Here is a 16071-nt window from a genome sequence, read left to right as displayed (position 1 = left end):
GTGTCCTCCAAAAGCAGCAGCCAAGCCCAGGGTCACTTCAGGAGGGTGCAGCATACACACCCTCTTCTCCCACCATGTGGAAGAACTGCTGTTCACTGAGGGCCTATCCAGGACCACACCCCATCATCTCATCTACAAATGAGAATTGAGGCTCAGAGAAGTTAAGTAACTAGCACAAAGCAGCCCAGCAAGGAAGTCTGAGTGGGGGTTCATACTTGGGGAGTTGAATATAACCCAGAGGAATCTTATGTCCACTATCCCTGAAGATCCCCAGAATCCTTATTAGTCTTTGGTAAAATTGAGAAGGCAGTGAAGTTTATTTTTGGTTGTCTCCTGATTGGCATTCAGTGTTTCTCTCCCAAAACCAAAAGAGTACCTCTCTTTGTCGGGTGACCCCCTTGCCCAAACACCTGTATTCCCCATTGCCGTCTTCCCATTTCCATTGTCCAATCCACATGCTCTTCGTGTTTCTGCCTTAGCTTCCAGCTAAAACAAAGAACACTGATGAACGAAACACATCAACCCAAACAACCAAGATTGATGATGACTGCTGCCCACTTCACCCAGGGCTACTCGTGCATTCAAAACTTAACTCCAGATAATGAATTGTGATGGTTCTGAAATGTAGCCAGTGTGGGTTAGAGAAGGGGACCTCCAAGCTGTGTCTAAAATCATCCAGGCCAAAGAACTATCTGTGCTATTTTTCCTCTCTTCCATGTGGTTCTTCAGATTCTGTGAATAATCCAGCAACACCCAGGGATTCCAGCGGGTGCAGACCAGAGCCTCCTGGCCACAGGTCTTTGAGTTATAACCACGTCAGGACTTTTGGAGCTGATTCCTAGGCTCAGCATAAAAGGAGACTAGGCACAGTGGTTAAGCATCAGGTGCCTGAGTCAGACTGCCCAGTTCATAGCATGCTCTGCCATTAACTAGCTTGTTCACCCTGCACACATTATGTACCTGCTCTGAGCTTCAGCTTCCTTATCTGTGGAGAGGGGCCAGCATGGAGAAGGCACTCTATAAATCGATGGATGAATGGGAATAATAAAATAACCTTCTTCATATTCTTCGTAAGATTGTTGCAGAGGGTATGTGTGCGTGTGTGTGTGTGTGTGATTTATATGTGATGTAGATATAGGCATTGTTCGGCTCCTTGTAAGTACTCAACAGATAGCCATTATACTGTTCAAAGGTGTGACTTGCCCCTGACCCTGGAGATCTGAATCATGTAAGGGGACAAAGGGCATGAATTCAAATGGTGGGTGAGACTCAGAAGTGGCACGCTGTAATTCTGGGCCATTAGTCCATTCCTGTTAGGTGACCAGGTTATGGTCTAGCAAGCAGGAGAAGATCTAGCCGTCCCCAGCTCCCACTCAGTGAGGGGATGTGAGTTAGTGAGTCAGGCCCTGTTTTTTGATATGCATGGCAGGGCTTCAGTCCTAATGGGGAAACAGGCAAACCTGTTGTTGGTTGATGTGCCTCCTGGTTCTCATTCCTCAACACCAGACTCATTCCAGACCGCTGCTGGCGCACCACGAGGTTTAGCGGTGCCCTACACCTAGGGTGGGTCAGGTTGGCTCAGGAAGTGAACTAGACTAAGCTGCCCGGGAGATATCGCTGCTTCAGCTGAAAGTCTGGGCTACTCTGGGTCCTGACCCCAGGAGGTTCTGGGGACGTTTGCCACAGCTTTGATCACGTGGCTAAAGGAATCAGACACTAGCCTGTCTTTTATCTGGGCAAGATGAGAAGTCTCTTCAGTCACTTGGTCAATCAACAAGAATGTATTGAGTGCCTACCTGAGTATTGGGGCTACTAAAGGGAAAGCAGAACCCCGTGTCCAAGAGTTTGCCCTCTCACTGGGGAGATAGGACAGTCATGGGAAAGGATCAGAGAACAGGACACGCTGTGGGGTGGGGAGGGGGAATCCCCTGTAGAACTGGCATGACCCTTTTGTGAAAGCACATTCTCCAAACGCAGGTCCGTTGTGCCCTGAACGTGGAAGCATCCCATGTCCCTAGATACTTGTCAACGGGGGCTGCAGGCAGAGCAAAAGGAGAAAAGTAGCCCAGAAGTGTCTTTTATTATCAATGTGGCCCCCAAAGACATGGAGAAGGTTCGTGCAGGGACGCTGTATAAGCCAACACGTGGCAGACAAGGCAAGGAATCACAGGCAGCCACCCACTATTGGGCCCCATCTGCCATACTGCCAGCCCCTTGCTATCCTCTAGGTTTTTCTGAGGCGCATGAGGTTCTCTCCAGGGCCAGATTCTGGCACTCTTCAGGCAGTCTGACAGTGCCAGTCCCCTGCCTGTGCTATGGCTCCTGGTGCTCCTATGGCTGCATAAATGCCCCACCCAAAGCAAAGCCCAAGGTGCAGATCAGCTGTGCCTTGTCCCTGTACCCACAGAGCACCTCTGGCCAGGCCCAGACCTTGCCAGTGACCCTCTAACACCACAGTGCCTCATTCCAAGTTCACCAACGGACTCAGGCATGGTCACCTGGCCATCAGAGGCAAGCACCTGGGCAGAGAAGGCGGAAACAAATTGCTTTACAGCCACTGCCTTGAATCCAACACACATCCCTTTTCCAAAGTGTGCACCTCTTGGCAACTTCTAACTGAAATTCATGGGAAAGTATTTGGCAAATCACATGCTGACATGTTTATCTTGTGAGCTGTCAAAATGAGTAAGTAGGCACGTTGAATGTCATCATTCAGCCTGAACCCAGAAAGGCTACTCATCAAGAAATCTGACAAAATAAATACGTTTTCTAACCTGATTTGTCAGATTTGTATTAATCCTTTGTTCAGATCTTGTCCTGATTCACCTTAAATAGACCTATGATGACCCAGGCAACTAGAGACCATGAGCCTTCATGTGCCCTACATATAAAAGTGACATGCTGCTGACGTGGCCCTGCAGAGGGGTGTGATGGGGCAGCTATCCAGCCAGCACCCACATATTTTACTTGCCTTTTAGTTCCTAATTACCCTGAAAGACCTATCAAAAACCATATGTACAGGCCTTGCCACGAATGCAAGCAAAAAGCCATGGGGCAGGTGAGGTCATGGTCACATTATCAAGGGTTCTGTCCACCCTTCCGACAGCCAGGGCAGAGCCTTGAAGTGAGTTCATATGTGGAGGAAATGCTAAGAGCATGGACTCTGGGGTAGAAACACGTCAGAGCACTAGCAGACTTTAGAGTATATATAAATGTCTATAAATGCCCACATTCTCCCCTGCCCTATCATCCGTGGTCTGGCCTGAGGCAGCAGATTAATTGCTGACTCATCTGTACAGGTTTAGGGGTTCCAGCGAGGACAAGCCCCTGCCCACTCCCTTTTTCTAAGCCTTCCTTGAGGACAGCCTTCTAAATGTCTGCCTTCCTCTGGTAACTTGAGATTAGGGGTCCAGGAATCTGTTTGTGTTAAAGCTCCGTGGCACTGGGGCTCAGTGGGCAGACATAAAGCCCCCCGACACTAGAGGAGAGTGGGCTTCCAGCCACATTCAGAAAGGGCAAAGCAGACATTGAAAACACAATTTTATTTTCTCTGAAAGCTCTTGATTTATTTTTAAATTTATTTTTTTAATGCATGATGTTCTTGCTCTATTAAGATAATCAAAATTCAAAACTGTTCCCCAAGTCAAACTGATTTCCCAAAATGTACCCTATTTATCCTGTAGTCTTATATACTAATAATAGCTAGAATTTCTGGAGCACTTATTAAACACTTGGGAACATCCTAAGAGCTTTACCTGTCCTCACTCACTTAACTCTCACTATTGCGCTATGAGGAAAATAGCATTATCTGTATTTTGCCAATGAGGAAGTGGAGGCTTGGGGAGATTATGTGAAATCTTTCCCAGCCAGAAAGAAGCAGAACAGGGATTTGTGTCTAGGTCTGTTTGAACCTCAAACGGGCTCCTTTAATCATTGTGATTGGCAGCCTTCTGGCATGAGATGCAGAATCCTAGACTAGAGGCTATTTTCTTCCCCAGTTGAAGATGGACTTTTAATGACACTCCTCCCCCTCAAAGGGACAATTATAACAGCAATAACAAACAATGGTATGTCCAAGGCCATTAAGTGAGTGTGTGGAAGGACTAGAACTCAGTTCTCCACCATTCTTTACAGGGAAGATATGAGAGGTTCAGTGTGAGATGCAATTCAAGAGACATGGGAGGAGGCTGGGAAAGGAAGGCCCCCATGCTCCCACCTCTCTTCCTACTGGGCACTGACAGACAGGGCTGGCAGGGGAGTCCACGATGAGGGGCTACACACAGACGTGGTCTAGAAAGGTCTGCATCTGGAAGCTACCAAGTTCCATGGGTTTGATTTTGCATCTGAAAATGTGTGTGCTTTCAAAGGGCACATCTCAGAGGATGTTTCAGTGTCTGCCATCACCAAACATTTTTCTTCAAATTATATTTCCCTGCAGGTTCCCTCTGAGGAGATAATGTCTGAGAAAAGTCCTCTGGTCACCCTGAAAAAGGGAAGTTCCATAAAATGCTGACTTGAATGTGTAGCCCAGCTAACAACATGACAAATGCAAGTTAGCCAAAATAGATTGAGTCAACAGGGACTATGCCTCCTTGATTTAGACTTCGTCTTGCCCTTCATTCATTCTTTCACCCATGGGATATTTATTGATCACCTGCTAGGTAGATGCCATGCATTATGGTAGATGCTGTGGATATGCAGGTAGATATGCCTTTTATGATTTCAAAGTCAAATACAAAATGACATAAATATCTGTCTACACTTAGAATGAGGAATATAAGAACTAATGGTTGTATGGCAATAAATAGCAAGAGCTAGTAGTTAATTGAGCACCTACTATACATCAGAGGCTTACTAAACCATTGCTGTATACTAATACGTTGAAAATTTACAAACCCTTTAGGATAGATCCAATTAGCATCTCATTTTACAGATGATGGTATCCAGCGTTAGCAATATTAAATAACTTGCCTAGCATCTATAGCTGGAGCATTTAAAACAAGCTTCTTAGGCTTTGGTTTAGAGCTGTTTGGCTCCAGAGATATGATCTAAAGGGGCCTGGGTTCTATCCTAGCCTGGTCACTTAGCAGCCATAGCACAGGTTGCAGTGAAGACTGAAAGCAAAATGCATGTGAGGTGTGTTGTCACCCATTCTAGTCACGTAGCCATGAACTTGAAGGTCTTCGTGTTTTCTATAGAGGTCTGGACTACCTGCCTCTTCATCTAGCTGTAGTTCTGGTGATAGGTAGACAGGCAAGGAAGGCATCAGGAAGGTGACCTTCAATAGGATCTTGAAGGTGCTGTACGTGTTTGCCAGACAATGTGTTGTGGGGAGCAGAGAAGAGAGGGCACGAGAAAGGATACCCTAGGCATGGAAATGATATGAGCAAAGATAGAAGCAATTAGATATTGCTGAAGCCTATCTAAGGGCTGGGCAGGAGGCATAAAAAGAAGAGGCCAAAGAGGCAGACAGGCCACAGAACAGGAGACCATGGATGTTGTGCTACGAGGTTACACCTGTCCAAAGGTGACAGCGGGGCAGTGGAAAGCTCACTCTGCACCAACATGCAACAAGATGGAAGGTGATCACAGGGGGAGACCTGGGTGGCAGCCGGAAGCCTAGCTACAGAACTAATGACATAATTCAATGAGAGCTTCCTTCCTTCCTTCCTTCCTTCCTTCCTTCATTCATTCATTCAATCAGCCAGGTAATAGGGAAACATTTGAAGATTGTCTTACAGCAATTCTCAAATTATGATATGGGGACCCTTGGGAGTATCCAAGAAGTCAAAACTATTTTCTAATACTCCTAAGACATTATCTGTCTCTTTTACTCTCATTCTCTCACAAGTGTCCTGTGGAGATTCCCAGAGGCTACACAACCACAGATAAAACAACGTATTGAAGGCAGAGCAGACAGAAGAATCTCTGGCCTTTTATTAAGTCAAACAGTTAAAGAGATTTGCAAAAATGTAAAACAAGGCCACACTTCTCAATACATGTTTTTGATTTTCAAAAATACAGTCATTTTTTCATAAAAATAGGTTGTTTACATTAACCTGTAATGGGTGTATTGTTTTTTTAAATAAACTATTTACTTAATGGTGTAATAAATATTTAAATATTTTAAATGAATATTTTTAGACTTTATGCTTTAATTTCTAATACAGAAATCTTGATAGATATAGTCCACCAATAACACAATTTTTAAGAGTGTAAAAAAGGTTTTTAAAACAAAAAGTTTGAGAACCACGGGTATAGTACATATTGGGTACTACTCAGGACACTAGAAATTAAGCAGTGAACAGGCCTCAGTCAGTCCCTGCCCTGCGGGGGCTGTCATTCTACTTAGTGAAGGTTCATGAACAAACAGAGAACAGCACAGGGCTGGGTAATGGGTGAAGAGCAGCCAGCCAGGCTCACCTTGCTGTCTTCCTGTGTGGGCAGCAAAGCCCTGGTCCCACTCTCTTCTCTTGCTGTCACTGAATGCCACAGGGCTCAAGGGCACCCATCCTCTGAGGGCATATTAGTCTGTTCTCACACTGCTATAAAGAACTACCCGAGACTGGGTATTTATTTTTTAAAAAAAGGTTTAATTGGCTCACAGTTCCACAGGCTGTACAGGAAGCGTGGCTGGGGAGGCCTCAGGAAACTTACAATCACGGTGGAAAGTGAAAGGGAAGCTGGCATGTCCTACGTGGCTGGAACAGGAGGAAGACAGTAAAAATGGAGATGCCACACACTTTTAAACAACCAGATCTCATGAGAACTCACTCACTATCATGAGAACAGCAAAGGGGAAGTCCACCCCCGTGAGCCAGTCACCTTCCACCAGGCCCATCCTGCAACATGGGGAACTTCAAATCGACATGAGATTTGGACGGGAATACAAATTTTAACCCTATCGGAGGGCCTCTCACATGATGGCAGTTTCCCTCCCATGCCCCTTGCAGGGCAACCTGGTGTTGGGGAAAGAGTTCTTCATGTTCTCACTGCCTCCTCCAGTCCATCCTCCTATTTCCTGCTCAGGCACTGATGTGCTGTTAGAAGCTTCCCAGAGCCAGAGATTGAAATCATTCCCCTGATATACTCACACCATGCATCTCATAGCTTAATTCTTCACACTCTCCTCAAACACCTCTTTCCTGTCCTCACTCACAGCTTCCTAATCCATGGAGAAAATGGAAACAATCCAAGAGAACCTGCACCTTCACCCCTCACCCCATCTACCCCAGTGCATCTACACTCAACGCTCTGGCTTCCCTCCCCCACCACTCTGTTACCAGGGACGAACTCTCCTGCTCCTGCCACCTGCCCTTCTGGGCATCCCACTGGCTTCCACATTCTCCACTGGCCCCTTCACTTTCTCCTGCATCATTTATGTTTCACTTTTTACTGGAAATTTCCTATTAACAAAATAATACAATATTTCTCCCACTATTAAAAAAAATACTTACCCCACATCCCTCTCCATCACTCCATGTCTGTATTCCCTCTTTTAAAGTAAAAATTTTTAAAAGGGTTGTCTTTACTAGCCACCGCCAATTCCTCTCTTCTCATCCATTCCTGATCCCATTCCAGTAATAATTTCTCTCCCACCATCCCACTGAAACTGTTTCCCAATGACACCAAAGTCACTAAATCCGAGGTCAATGTCAGTCCTTATCCTGCTTCACTTTCAACAGCATTTGACCCAGCTGATCATGGTCTCCTCTGAAGCATTTTCTTTTTCTTCCCTTTCTTGAGAAGGAAAACCCGAGATTGCGACTTCCAGAAAGTCCCACTCCTGGGTTTTCCTTCCTTCATGAGCTACTTATTCTTGGTCTCCTTTACTGGTTCCTCTTCATCTCCCTGAATTCTAACTGTTAGAGCATCCCAGGGTTTAGCTCTCAGAACTCCTCTCTATGCTATAGTCACCTCCTGGATGATTTCAGTCAGTGTCAGTGCTTTAAATGCTCTTGGCCAGGTCTGTGGGCCAGCAGTCTCCATGGAGCCAAAGTGTTACTGAGGACTGCCAGGAGAAAGACACTTGTAAACAAGATTTCCACGTTCATGCAGTTGGTTCATACAGTGTCATACACAGCAGCACGGCCATCGGGTAAAGTGTTGACGTGGGCAGGAGGAGAGCACTGCTGCAGGGATGCCGTCGGTGTTCTGAGTGGCCAGGGCTCTTGTCCCTGGATGTTGAAGAGGAAGATACCCACAGTTCTTTGTGCATCCTTTGTTGCCCTGTTTTTGTTTATGTATCTGTCTCCTAGGCTAGAAAGCAAGCTCAACAGAGGAGCCGTGCTCTGCGCAGTACCTACCACAGAGCCTGGTATATGGAGGTGCTACATAAATATATTTGGTGCTTTTTGCAAAAAAAAAAAAAAAAAACATAAAATGTTAACTTCTGAATAGACAGAGAGATCACCAGATGTAGGCCCTCACCTTCAGAAAGGACTGATTGTCAAAATCTCCTAAAGCCACGCAGATCTTGAGGCCCATGGACTACGTCTCCTGCAGAGTGAACTGTCTCCTCTCAACTCTCTCAGTCATAATCTCCATCTGCCACTCATTTAGCCATTTAAGAAGACTGCCTCATGAGCTCTGCCCTATGAAAATCAGCTATGTTCTCCCTTAGAACTACAAATCCAACTTCATTCTAATTTCACATATTTATTGAGCAGCTACCATGCACCAGATTCTACAGTGCTAGGGACAGAACAGCCACCCACATTCCTCCCCCTTCATATTGGTGAGGCCTGGGAAGCCCAGGTTCTAGCAGTAAGAATAGTGTTTTTCTTCCAAGAATAATTTCTTGAGAATAAGTTGTTGTTTTGCGATTGGGAGAACGTCACTCTAAAATTCCAAGTAAGCACCATGCTTTGCTGAATTTCAGCAAATGGAGCCTGTACTGACTTTTTAGTGAGGATTTTGCCTTACTAAGCTGGATTCCTGCTGGTTCTTTTTCATTACTGCAGCAGAACTGGTTCACATGGAGCCCTTTCTTCCATGTAACATTGATCTCTTAAAGACCGAATCTAATGTGCAACCACGTGACATATGACCACAGGAGAAGCACAGAAAGCAAATGGAGAGCTTTGCATTCCTGCTGTCACTGGTCATCATCTAATCCAGGCTGCCTAAGCCTCCTTGGAAACCAGAGAGACATCATCCTATCGCACCCCCATCACTGGTCAAAACTTGAGTTCAAGGTGTCAGACCATTCTCATTCATTCTTTCACAAACCTGAGTTCATTACAGCCCATGTATCAGAGGAAATATTCCAAATCCTGAGTTTATCACTATCTTTATTCAGCGCCCCCCCCCCAACAATTTTAGCTAAAGCTACCCTCCAAGACTTCTCTTAAATTCTGCAATTTGAAAAAAGGGGTACCATTCAATGCATTAACTCCATTTATTCATTATTCATCCACTCATTCATTTCTGTACAAGGCTCAGTACACATGGTCAAGCAGGGGAGCAGAGATGTAAAGCAACTTAAAAACTGCTGCAGCGGAGGCAGTCGAAGGGTAAGTAGAGTATCCGCTCTTTCATGCCAGTGTTTTTGTATGTACTTTTCTCCTTGTTTAAAACAATAATAGCTAAGATCTAAAGAGCACTCAGTAATATGTCCAGAACCACGTACAATTTATTTTTCCTCAAAACCGGATGGAATAGCTATTTAACATCTTTTTGCCTTAGTTTCTCTTCTCAAAGATTGTGGAAGAGTCTCAAGCTGACAGGCATGAACCGAACACAATTTTATTTTTTTAGGACCCGCAAGCAGTTGTAATCTGTCATTTTAGCTATTAGAGAGTGTTTGTCTTCTCACTCAGGACTCTGTGCCATCCATTTTAAAACTTCAAGCTTCTGTTTGCTTCAAGGTTCTCCCCTGACCATCCAGCCCTGACTGGATTTACAGCTACTCTCATCCCGGGTCGTGGGCAGGGGTAGGTTAGGGTCTGCATTTTTACTGCCTCCCCGCTGGTGCCTCTTCCAGGGATTCACCTTCTGGTGTTGGGCAGGGAGAAGAAAGGGGTAAGCCGCCTCCTTCTGTGAATGCCCGTGCTGAGGGTGTTGTCCTATTTTAATTTTCATCCAACTCCAGTCCACCTCATTGTCTCCAGCCTCGGGAGGGAATGATGGTGGTCTCACACACACTCCGCAGACAGGCCTTCGTCTCACGTGACTCCTTGGGCATCCGTGGTCACCCTCCTTTTTTTCTTTTTTGGGTTGTTTTGGCTGAACTCTCACCTCCTTCCTCTGACGCGTCAAAGTTTTTGTCCCATTCTGGAGCAGCCTCCGCAGCGCAGCAGCCTGATTCCATCAGTCCTCTGCAGGATGACTGGGATTTCCCTTTCCACATGACTGTGCCCCCTGACTTCTCGTCCCAGTCCTCGGATGAGTTGGAGGAGCAAATCGCCAGCCCAGGCTGGATTGGGCAGGGACCAGGCCATGAAGGGCTGGTAATGGAGTAGAGTGTTTATGCTTTAGGCCAGGTGGGGCCACCAAAGAATTTTGAACAGAGGGTGATATGAGTTGATTTGCATTTTATTACAGTCCTTCTTAGAACACAGCAGAGAATGGACAGGAGCATGTGAGACCAGCAGCAGGAAGACCAATAAGGAGCCAAACGCTGTGCTTTTCCACTTGTGTGTTGCCTGCACACATGGCCGGTCTTGATCACTCTTTTTGCTTATGACGTAATCTGGAAAGCGATTCAACACGCTTTGGGTGAGTCAGTCCTTTCTGTCTGTAGAAGGCTATAGTGGGTTGAATTGCATCCCCCTCAAAGACATACTGAAATCCTAACCCCTGGTACCTGTCTCTGTGACCACAGTTGAAAATAAGGTATTTGCAGGTGTGATCAAATTATGGTCATGCTGGATTAGGGTGGGCCCCAAATCCAGTGACTGGTGTCCTTTTAAGGACAGGGGAGGTTTGAAGACACACAATGAAGAAGGCTGTGTGAGGACAGAAGCAGGTGTTGGAAAGATGCAATTGTAAGTCAAAGAATTCCAAGGATTTCTGGCAACCACCAAAAGCCACGAAAGGCAAGAAAGGATTCTTTCTAGAGTCTCAGAGGCAGTGTGGCCCTGTGATCATTTGATTTCCAGAATAATGAGAAGAATTATTACTGTTTTTTTAAAGTCACATGGTTTGTAACAATTTATTATGGCATCCCTAGGAAATGAACACAGGGCCAAATAATTACAGAATATTAGAGCCATCTCCATCATCAGATGAGATAGCTGAGGCCCAGAGACGTGACACGGATTCCCCAAGTCCCCAGAGGATTCATGACAAGCCCGTAGATTAGGAAGGTATACTTGGGAAACAGGGACCTTTTACCCCAGTTGTCGTTTCTGACACTTCCTTAGCTGCCCACATTTGACTTCAGACCCTCGGCTCTTAACCTAACCAGACCCTTCCTCCCATCCCCTACCCAAGCCTTCCTTAGTCCTCTTTCCCTGATCATCCAGTTTGCAAACTGTCTGCCCACCCAGGACCTAGCTGAAGTTTGCTCTGGGGATCTGCCTCAATGCCTGACTGAACTTGACCCATCCCTGCTCTCAGGTGCAGCCACTGGGCTCTCTCAGTGAGCTGACCCTGGGGATCTCTCCAGCACCTACCCCCAAACACTTAGTACACTAAAGGCAAGTCCATGTCATTTTCATGAGTATCTTTTCCAGTAGACTATACGCTCCTTGAGGAAAGAGACCACTTACTCTTACAAATCTTTCTTTTTTATGCCCAGCACAATACCTGATCCATGGTGAGCTCTCAAGAATACTGAATGATGTTATTAATTGAGCCATTTCTTCACAAGCTGTCGAACATGCCTCAGCCCGATGGAGAGAGATTGAAGAGGCCCCAGGGTCGGTTCACATGGGAAGTTCCCACCCCATGCAAAAGAATATATACCAAGAGATCAGGCAGAGCTACCAGCAGTTAATAAGTATTCCACAAAAGGAAAATATCTCATGTGCAAATAAGTTTGGGGAGTGCTGTGTCATAAGAGTTAAACCTCTGTCTTTACTACAGGACCTGGAGGGGCCTGGAATATGCTAACATGCAACTCTCCAAGATGAGCATCAATAGTAATCACTCTTCCTCCACACAGCACCTGACTTGTACCAGGTGTCCCTCCTTTTCTGCTGAAGGATATTTTGGATTTCTAGTGAATTTCTGTTTTGTTTTTAAGAAGAACATGAGCCAAAGGCATCCTCTTGTGAGCTGTAAGTCTGCCCGCCCAGTTTGGAGATGCTGACATGGCCCTAAATGTCACCACATGTATATTAAAATCCCTGGCTTCTCCGCACTCCACAGAGCCTCTGGGCTCTTTTGCCAGAGCTCTTTACAGGGGAAAACAGGCAGAGGAAATAGATTACCGCACTGTTGCATGGCAGTCACCTAGGAGACCAGCTGTGCCTCTCAACTCTGAGTGCAGCCCCAAATAAATGAGGCTCTGATGTGTGCTAGCTGAGCGGATCGCTCCTTGAGCATGGGGACTATTGCAAATGGAAATGCTTTGAGCCTCCACTATGTTAGAAAGGAAGAAAGTGGAGCCCAGGGAAGTGACACGACTTCCACAGCATCACAGAGCCAATGCTTGTCTCACCAAATGTCACTCTCAACCTGGTTAAACTTGTAACTCAACCACCAATCGTTATGAGGTGCTGTATTTTTGAAACTTGCTTCAGAAATAAACATATGCAGTCTAGGGTCCTAGCATGGGCATAGGGGAAGGCCAGGAGACAAAGGCAGCCACCACTATCCATCCATTAGCGTAGCAAGGGATTCCTAGGCAGAGGTGATATAAGTGTGATTTGTCTCCTCAAGTTCCCAGCTGCACTTACGCCCACTTTTGCTCGCTTCCCAGATCCCAGGGGATCTGGGAAGGACCTCTTCTCAGGTCCTCGGGTTCCCCAGGAGATTCTGCCCAATTCCTGAGCATTCGTGGCTAACAATTCCTAGGAGAAGAGGCACCTGGCCTCCTCTCTGGGGGCACCTCTCTTCCCTGAATTAAACCTGCAGCAGCAAGCCCAGCTGAGCACCTCCCATGGCCCTCAACTCAGTCCTCCAGGGGACTCTGCATGAAGGACAGGAGGAGAAGGAAGGAGGTGTGGTGGCCTCGTTCTCCCCTCCACACCCCAGTCAGCCTCCATTCACCTTCTCTAGCGGCACCCTGATTCCTGATTTCCTCCTGTTTTAGTCATAGTGAGATGGTAAACCCAGACACTCACCCTCCAAATAGAGCAATCAAAATCCTTCTCCAGAGCCTCCCTCAATACCCCAGTGTCACAGGGGACAGGTATGGGACCACGCTCAGCAGCAGGGGCTTTCCCATTTCTGCATCTTGAGTGGGTTGTCCCCGGGACTGGTGATATGGTCAGAGCCCTACCTTCCTGTGGTGGCATCCTGGGCATGCAGTCATGCTAGAATTCCACTCCTGGGGCTTTGCTTCCTCATCCTCTAGGGCTTTCTTGCCTCTTGCTTGTTCCCTAGCCTGCTCTCCGACATTCCCTCTGATTCTACAAGCACCTGATCTGCCTCCTCCTAACCCCGTTCCCCTGGCCAACCAGAGTCATTCTGTGTTGTTTGCAATCAAAGAACCCTAAAGGATACAAATGTGTGCACAGATAAGCCTCAGCTGATGCAGTAAATATTTAAATTATCACCAAGTGCCAGAAAGAGGAAAATGTGGTGGGGTAGTTGGGAAGAAGTGGGAATGGCAGGGGCAGAAATCCAGGAAGCCTTTGGAAAGAGGTGATATCTAGGGATTGGGAAGATCCCCCACAGGGTCAGGAAGTGGCCTAAACACCCAAACGCTTAAGCAAGTGCACACGGGATGCTTGTGCACAGGTGGAGAAGCTGCAGGGAAGGGAGAAAGCAGAGCGTGTCCCAGGTGCCCCCTCTGCTGCTGCTTCTGCAGGACAGCCACAGCTGGGTCACCCTACTGCACCTTCTCCCTGGAACTGAGATGCAAATGTGGATACAGGAACGCTGGCACCTACCCGCTTCCTTCCACGTCTGGGCAGGGGCCACGGGGAAACATGCTGGGGTTTCTCTGTGGTGACAAGAAGCCAAGCCAAGGAGGCATGTGTGGCAACCTGGCATCCTCATAAGGGTCTTTCTAAATGCCCAAGCCCAGAGCTTCCTCTGAGCATACCTTGGGGCTGTTGCAGTGTTGGGTTCTAGTAAGTTCTCCTCCTCTCTGCCGCTCCCTCCCACGGCTTACTGAAAAAGTTCCCTCTTCATGTTTACAATTCTCCATTTCCCACTGGGCCATAAGGGCCCACCTCTAAGTTCATGCTTTCATGGAGACTATGTTTATAATGTTCTGCATTAGTCATTTCCATAGAGATTCAAGCAAAACAGTAAATCCAAATGAATTAATTCTGACAAATCTCTGTCAAAGAAAAAAAAAAAAAAAGGAAAGAGAACCAATTGCTTATTAGAGTCCTCAAAGTCAAAACAAGAGGTGACGGCGACTTATCTCGTGTTTCTCAGTGTCAAGTACAAAGGCAAGATAAGACCAATCCTCCCTCACGCCTGCCTCTCTTCACGAGGATATTGGAAATAAGGAAGGTCTGGGAACAATTTGTTCAAGGTTTCAGCTGTTGGCTCCTAAACAAGAAGCGATCTTGGGGAAAAACATTATAATGCAATTGTGATGAAAATCTTTCAGTAGAAGATTTTGCAGAACATTAAACACTATCCACAGACGGTTTCACATGGAGTCCCTAGCTGAAGAGAACAGAGCCGCTTTTGAATCTGAGTTTTCTCCCTGCTGTACTTGAGAAATATCTCCTTCCATTTGGGATGTTGGGTTTGAGGTTTGGCAATGAGGTGGCATTTCCTTAAAAGGAAAAGAAAATATATATTTTAGTGGCTATGGCTCAGGTAGCACATGTTTCCAGAGGAAATGAAAGTCTTTGAAAGGAATGTTTGCCTACTTCAGTATAAATAATGTTGATTTGTCGATGTCTTAGCCTCTGTTTGGTGTTTAATGAGCAAAAATATATCTTCTGAGACAGGGAGCACACTGGATCCTTTTTTGTGGGCCACACTGGGGTAAATAGAGATGAAAAGAAGAGCGTCATTGTGACTCCAGTGAAATACAGTGTTCTTAACGTAATTATTCTGAAGTTTGGATCCAAGCTGTTCCTAGGGAAATATCAGCTCCTTCACCAATATTTTTCTTTTTCTTTCTTTTTCTGCTTGCAAATCATAACTCCTGAAAATTTTAAATTACTTCTTTGTGTTTAACAAAGTAACTAATTAGATGATTTCATATAGACATTGCATAATACGGTAGAATTAGGGATTGGTCAAGTTCCTTGATTTGATTTGAGAGCCAGTTCCCGTTCTCAGAGTTACTGGCTGATGGATCTCCTGAAAGCCATTTTTCCCTTCAAAGTTACCACAGGTGTGAAGGTATGATAATACTCACCTCACCCCCTTCAGCTATTATGAAGATCAAATGAAATAATAAATTCAAAGTGCTATAATGCACATCAAATAAAATAACAAATTGAAAGTGCTTTGGGAAGTACAAAGCACGTCACAATGATAAGAGAGAGAAGGAAAAGGAAGTCAAGGTTTATTGTGCACCCAATGCGTACCAAGTGTTTTGCAAACTGACTCTGGCAATAGCCTCCTGGGCCCTCTCTCTACACCTCCAATCTTACCACACTCTCCCCAGTCCATCCCCATGGCAGCCAAAATGACAGAAATCAGATCATGTCATTTCCAGATCTAATATCCTTCTGTCTTCCATTGCCATTATAATAGTATCCAAGGGCCGGGCGTGATGGCTCACGCCTGTAATCCCAGCACTTTGGGAGGCCAAGGTGGGTAGATCACAAGATCAGCAAGTTGGAGACCAGCTTGGCCAATATGGTGAAACCCCGCCGCTACTAATAATACAAAAATTACCCAGGTGTGGTGGCATGCACCTGTAGTTCCAGCGACTTGGGAGGCTGAGGCAGAAGAATCGCTTGAACCCGGGAGGCAGAGGTTGCAGTGAGCTGAGATCATGCCACTGCCCTCCAGCCTGGGCAACAGAGTAAGACTCTGTCT

Source organism: Saimiri boliviensis, chromosome 15, assembly GCF_048565385.1.
Source record: "Saimiri boliviensis isolate mSaiBol1 chromosome 15, mSaiBol1.pri, whole genome shotgun sequence".
NCBI classification, from domain to species: domain Eukaryota; kingdom Metazoa; phylum Chordata; class Mammalia; order Primates; family Cebidae; genus Saimiri; species Saimiri boliviensis.
The sequence above is the reverse complement of the archived record's forward strand: the minus strand, read 5'-3'. Positions refer to the sequence as shown.